Consider the following 7,560-nt stretch of genomic DNA (forward strand, 5'->3'; position numbering starts at 1 on the left):
GGCCTGCTCGAGAGGAACTCTCTGCACCAGGCAGCAGAAAGGGAGGTGCAGGGGGGCGTGGCGGGAGGGTGGCCCGGCTGAAGCTCCTCCTGGAGGGGACCGGACGGAGGACACAGTTTGCATTCCTCTGCAGCCCTGGAAGGGGTTAAACCCGCGGAGCCTTTTGCTAGAGAGGCCACTTCTTTGCCACGCCGCAGGATTGTCCTGTGATCAGCACCTCCCCCCTAACCACAGGACCTCAACGGGATCTCGATGGGACGTCTGATCGCGCAGCCGCACATTATTTTGCTCCGGGGCAAACAGCCACGCCCCCCCCCCCCCGTGTGACCGGGGCCTATAATATCCAACAGGATTCACCACCAAATCTCCAGGAATATCCCAACGCAGAGTTGGCAGTCTTTTTTGGTCACCCTCATATATAACAGCTGTATGCACCCTGAGAAGAATTGCTCATTTGCTTTTAGACAGGTCAGATCTTTATTATGCAGTTATATGTAAACTAACAGTTGAATAAGATAAGGATGTACTAAATGGTGAATTTGCCGCAAAGCTGAGACACATGTAGGTGGGCAACCTCCTAGCAATTTTGGCCCATGTCCACAAATGCTAAAATGGTTAGCAGGCAGAAGCAGGCTGGACAAATGAGGGGGGCAACAATCATCATCCCTGCATGACAATGTCACTTTTTGGCATGACCTGCAAGTGCTGGCATTGTGCTGGACCAGTGCTCTGGTACTTGCCCCAAAACCTAGAGGTTTGGGGTGCATGCTAGAGCATCACCCTGGCACAATGCCGGTGCTTCTAGATTGCGCCAGAAGTGACATCATTGCATGGAGACTATTGTGCACTCGCCCATGCAGTAAATGCCCACCTCTCCTCATCTCCTGTGGTTGCCTGGCAACCCTAGTCACATGATTTAATTATTTCCCCAGTAAAAGCAGCTCCACAAAAAAATAAATCATGATCAAATGAAAGTATATGAGCAAATTAAAGCTGATTTCAGAATGGAGAAACAACAAAGCCATCAACCAATGAAATATTCACATAGTGCTTTAAAAACATCCATATATACACAAAAAAGAAGAGGGCAGTTGTTCTGAAACAAGACAGGCCACTCCTTGGTCATATCTTTACAATGGCATGACCAGAACTGTGAGATGGCAGATGTACTCCCCCTTGTTCTGGATTTTTGGGGTTTGTCACAGAGAGTTGCTAGGGAGCATGGCTCCTTACTTGGGCAGCACCTACCAATCTGCTACAATTGTGGCCTGGATAGTAAAGGTATAGGTAAAGGTTCCCTTGCTCGAAAGCCAGTCGAATCCGACTCTAGGGTTGCGGTGCTCATCTCCGTTTCAAAGCTGAAGAGCCAGCGCTGTCCCAAGAGATTTCCGTGGTCATGTGGCCGGCATGACTAAACACCAAGGTGCACAGAACGCTGTTACCTTCCCACCGAAGTGGTACCTATTTATCTACTTGCAATTTCTTGCTTTCGAACTGCTAGGTTGGCAGGAGCTGGCCTGGATAAGCCATCCTCTAATTCTACTTCTGTTAAGATTTTGTGAGTTAAACACTGGCTGTGACAAAAAGTATGAAGTTTGATTTCCTTAGGTTTCTAACAGTACAAACCTAAACAGAGCTACACCCTTCTAAACCCAGTGACTTCAACTGACTTACAACAGTGTTAGGATTCAACTGTATATAATGAAATTACATGCTGCTGATTAGTAGAATATCACTTCACCACCATCACGCTAACGGGAAAAAAATATAATTACTAGAGATGCACTGTAAATCCAAATTATGTACATGTTAAAGTTTCTGGTAGGTGATAAACATCTATTCAAAATACAAAATTAACTTTTGCCATTTTAAATGAACAGATAGTGCAGAAGATATTTGATAAAATAAAACAGCTCTCTCATACAAGCATTTGGAAACAGTTTTACAGTATTAACAGGCTAATGATGCACTTTTTCACTGAAAAGAAAATGGAACTAGGGGCACATTTTGCTATGACAGACTGATTAATACAGCCACAAGAAAATTACAAAAGGTCTTGCATTGACCCTGATGTATTACTCAATACACAAGTGCACTGAAACCACCTTCGAAAATAGTCTGAGAAATTTAGATTACCTTTTACCTTAGTACACAAATGAGTATTTGGAAAATAGATGTAAGAGGCTGAAAATAGCTAACATTATACTAACAAATGCAACAGCTTGACCATTTTAGTTTTTAGTTTTAATATTCTGATATAACCAATAAGTATTTTATAGATTAGTGATATAGATTAGAGATACAGAGACTTTTTTGCAACAGTTCTATAATCTTGGTGGTGGTGGGAAGTGCTGTCAAGTTGCAGCCAATTTAGAGCGACCCCTTTGGGTTTTCAAGGCAAGAGACATTCAGAGGTGATTTGCCATTGCCTGCCTCTGTATAATGACCCTGGACTTCCTTGGTGGTCTCTCATCCAAGTACCAATCTAGGCTAATCCTTTTTAGCATCCAAGATCTAACAAGATCGGACTAGTCTGGGCCATCAGATCAGAGCTCTGTAACTCTAGCTACAAGAAAATCTGGGGTAAGTTTGAAAATGTGGTAATAACACGCAAGTAAAATCTCTGTGCTGTCAATTTGTTTTCATCTCTAGAGATCCAGGGCTTTTAAAAATCATAATGAGCTAGTCAACCAACCTGCTGGCTCATGACCTACATGAAAGCCTAGAGAAAGACCTTGAGGAAGGAATGTTCTTGAGACCATTCTCCATGGCAATGCATTGCTTGGTTCTGTAAAGATTATAAATATTATGGTTGCAGCCATCTGCCCCAAGCTTCTGGCCCTCTAGGAATGGCATTTCTCATAGGCTTTCCCCATAAGACCAGAGATTCAGAAATCTTCCAACATTTACCTTGCTAGGAAACTTTACTAAAAGATTAGTTACCAACTAGGAAACAGAGTTTCCAAATCAGAGTTACAAAGTCCACTGACCTCAATCGACTTCGAAGGGTGAAAATCTGTTTAGATCAGAACAGTTAGTGGGCACCCAAGAGTCTAAACTTTCAGCAGTCCTCAATGTCCCTCCAACAACTCAGTAACACAGTAAGACCCTTTACTGACAGTTATGCGTACTGTTCTGTAGAAAGCAATTATTTTCAACCAAGCCCAAGTCTACGCATATTCAAGAAGAAGTGCAAGACTTAAATTGAAATTTGGTGGGGGTATGGATGGAACAAGAAATACGGGTTTGATCATTATAATTTGACTGTTAAATCACTGATAGTCTTGGGATGTGATGGGCTATACATCAATTAAAATAAAATAACCATACAACACCATACTGTACATAGGCCCATATCCTCCAAAGTAAGCACAATTAAATAATGATAATAATATTGATTGCAAATAATGTTTGCAGTGAGTACTAACCACACCAAAATCTACAAATATCAGGTTTGCATTAATTTAAGGTTCCTTTTATAAAGAGATCCTTTGAACAGCAAAAGAAACAGTGTGTTGTAATTTAGAGACGCATCCTTATAGGGATATAGATAGGGTTGCCAGCCATCAGCAGGAGAGGGAGGGTGCATGATGGGGGAAATGACATTGCACCAATGGCACAACATCACTTCCATGGAATACCAAGAAGTGACATCATGTTGGTGATGTGATGCTCTAGGAGTCAGATAAGACTTTAGTTTTACTTGTCACTTCTGTGTATTTGCCGGAAGTGATGTTGTGCCAATGTAGTGATGCTGGCTTTGTGATAATTTTTCCTCAAGCACTGTGTGGGGTATCCTTAGATATAGAGGACAGGAGTTTATAGAAGATCTCTGCAGGCTAGGAGGAAGGAGCTGGATGCAATAGGAGTTAGAGAGCATTCTGGGAAACTACAAGGAGACTGTGTTTCTTTGGCAATAAATTATTAGATTTACTCTTAAACTGGAATGTCCCTCATATGATTGAAGCCTAATATATCAAACAAAGAGCAACCATTAATACTATCCCCCCCGAAATGACCTCTGGTTTTACTTGTCACTTCTGTGTATTTGCTGGAAGTGATTTTGTGCCAATGTAGTGATACTGGCTTTGTGATAATTTTTCCTCAAACATGTGTGGGGTATCCTTAGATATAGAGGACAGGAGTATATAGAAGATCTCTGCAGGCTAGGAGGAAGGAGCTGGATGCAATAGGAGTTAGAGAGCATTCTGGGAAACTACAAGGAGACTGTGTTTCTTTGGCAATAAATTATTAGATTTACTCTTAAACTGGAATGTCCCTCATATGATTGAAGCCTAATATATCAAACAAAGAGCAACCATTAATACTATTTCTCTTGTAGGTACCCAGAAAGTCCGTGTTTATTTTAGTGACTTTAAAACAAATTGAAATGATAAAAAGATATCACTCTTATACAGGGCTTTTTTTGTAGAAAAAGCCCAGCAGGAACTCATTAGCATAATAGCCCACATCCAACAGCAGAAACCTATTAGCATAATAGGCCACACCCCTGATGGCACAACTCATTCGCATATTAGGCCACACCCCATGCCTTCCCTTGTCTTGAAGGGAAGGGAAGGCAGTTTAAACTGACTTCCCTTGGCTTGCCTGGGTGCCCCGTGGCTGCAGGGCGCCCGGGCAAGCTGGCACTTGAACAGGCGGGGGGATCCTTCCAGGGGCCCCCCCTGGCCTGCCCACCTGAGAATCACTGGGGGTGGTCGCTCTCCAGGGCTTCCCTCTGTAGCCACGCATACAGAGGTTTTGGCTGTAGTGGGCGTGGCCAACTCTGAAGCCAGCCGGAACTCCGTTCCTGTGCATTCCCGCCCAAAAATAGCCCTGCTGTTATAAAACAAAAGGCATAAGTTTGATATTTTTGAACTGTGTTTCTGAGAACCACAATTGCTTTTTAGACATGAGATAAGACAATTTTAGCATGTATGATTCTCAAATCTCATGTTTTTTAGACATGAGACAAAACATTTTTATCACATACAGTTCTTGATGTAGCTGAGGATCTTCTGGCTGTAACATAGTTAATTGAGATCTGTAACAGACTGCACTTTTTAAAAGCTTAGAAGTGCTGTACGAACAGCTGAAGGACTGTGAATGGTTCATTCTTCACAGAAACAGAGAGCCTTGAATGACAGGCTGCTCCAAGCAATCTGATTGGTTAGCATCAGCTGATCAGAGAGAAACTTTAGAGCTAAATGCTGGGGAGGAGAAATCATTCTGAATTCAGTCCTGACTGAGAGCAGTTTAACACGGACAGGAGAACTGGGGAAAGTTGGCAAGAACGAGTGGGTAGTTCAAGGAAAGGAGACAGCTCTTCTAGTGACTGCTATTTGTTGAGGTCACTCCAGCTGTATCAGATAGTCACATAAGTATTTTCTGGACCAGAATTGGAAGATGTTCTAATTCAACAGCTGTGCATTTAGCACCAGACACATGACTCTCATCTTAAGAGGCCTCATAAACATCCTTGTCTTGTGTCTGATAATCTTGCTGCTTAACTTTCCTTTTTTGGTCCAGTATTAACTTATTGGTTATGTCATTGTAATATGTAACATTGTAACATGTCTATCTGTACCTCAAATTGTTTCACCTCTGAAGAAGGCTTCCAAGGGGCGGAAATGCATCTGGTCACTTGCACTTTGTATGAGGCTTTCATTGGGCCCTTATATGTTTTTAACTGTCTTTCTAATAAATACACATATTTTTGCATATAATAAGTTTACATTAGGTTTTTCATACTGGCCCTTTATTAGGCTTTTTTTTAAATCCTGGGCTGAGCAAACAGTAAAAATATTATGCTATGACAGGGTAGGACAGCCAGAATACTTCAGGTAAGAAGAAAACAGACAACTGGGGTGGCTCAGTCACAAAAGGGAAAGAAAAACAGAGGGAAAATCTTGCCTCTGAGGGAGGGAAGTGGATGGGGGCCATCATAAGGCCAAACAGTCACAAGGTCTGAAATAAAATGGGCAACTCCTCCACTTGTGGATAAACAGTTAATTTGATGGTTTTACTTGATGAATTGTTTAAAGAGTAATTGCATGAGTTCCAATACCGTTCATGTTTCCATAGCTAATGAATATATAAAATATTTACTAGCTGGCTCTCACAGAAATGGCTCTCGCATTATTCATAATATTTCTCACAAATTGCTCATGCCTCATTTTGCATCGTTTTTCTAGGCAACTGAACCTAATTTTCAACCACAAAGGACACAAGCATTTCTCAATTGATTGATTTTGTACCAGCCAATTAAACCAGCTTTAATTCTTACTTGTCATTTTGGCATCATCTGAAATTTGTGAATTTAAGAAAAATGTTCAGATCAAAATATCACAGCAGGCACCTGAAACTGGCAAAAGAATAATAGATAGTGCTGAGCTTATTTTTCTACAATTCCCTCATCAAATAGCAGTTCAAATTAGAGAAAGTTTGTGTCAGATTGCTAAATTAAAGGCACTGAAATTCCGAAGTTACATCCATATATTACTGGCACTGCTTTCCTTTCCACCATATTTTTGACCATTTCTACCCAAAAAAAAAAGTCTAATTCTTAGGGAATTTTCAAAGTGTCATGACTACTTAAAAGCTCATGAAGGATGCAAAAGGTAGTTGGAAAATACTATTTCATCATCCCTTTTCTGACATTGTCACAAAACTGCATTGTGAGACCCAGGGTTAGTAGAAACCTTGGGTTAGTTGATTCACACATGAACATTTGCAAAATGTAAGGCAGAGCATCACTCTCCCCTGCTTACCGTTGTGAAGTGCATTTCTCTTGACTCCCCCTGTTGAAGGAGTGGTAAGATCTGGTCAGTGTTTGTGTCCTGAAGAAGGTTATCTGTAATGGTTTTGAGAAGAGAAGTATCAACAATATGCAGTAACAACCTTTGTTTTCATCCCTGGGCATTTGTACAGAATGCCCATCCTCTAAAGTTTCACAGGAACCCTTGCCACATGTGGTTTCTAAGTGTGCATTACATGAAGCCAGAAAGGTGCCATATCATAGCTCAGTGCCATATCATCTGTAACACTGGTCCCCTTGCTGGGGTTTATATAAGGGTTAGGAAAGCTGCTCACAGATTTCATCAGCATCCTAAACTGCACTGTGGCTATATACAGGCATGGTGGGTTGTATTCAGTGAAAGGCTTATACTTATGCCAAGGGTTTTTTTTGGGGGGGGGGAGGCTGGGGTTTTTTGTCCTACTATATCAGTGCTGGGTCATTGGCTCAATGCTGGGCCTCAGATTTTAACCCAGGGTACTATTATTGGCATAGTTTTGTGTTACACCAGCATATCATGTTTTATGCTAGTATAGGGCTCAATTGCCATCCTAAGTCATCTTTAAGATGGCCCATTCGAACTCTTTTCGGGCTGCTGCAGGCCGATTCAGATTCTCTGATCTGAATCGGCTTGTTGCCAAATTGCCGCTGAATTTCGGTGGCAATTCGGCCCCATTATATCCTATGGGCCATTGAAGTAAATGGCAAAAACATAGTGTATATTCTGGGGGCTGGAGGGGAGGGAGTTTGAGGGAGAGGCTCCA

Source organism: Gekko japonicus, unplaced genomic scaffold (genome assembly GCF_001447785.1).
Source record: "Gekko japonicus isolate JY-2015 unplaced genomic scaffold, Gekko_japonicus_V1.1 scaffold70, whole genome shotgun sequence".
In the NCBI taxonomy this organism is placed as follows: Eukaryota; Metazoa; Chordata; class Lepidosauria; order Squamata; family Gekkonidae; genus Gekko; species Gekko japonicus.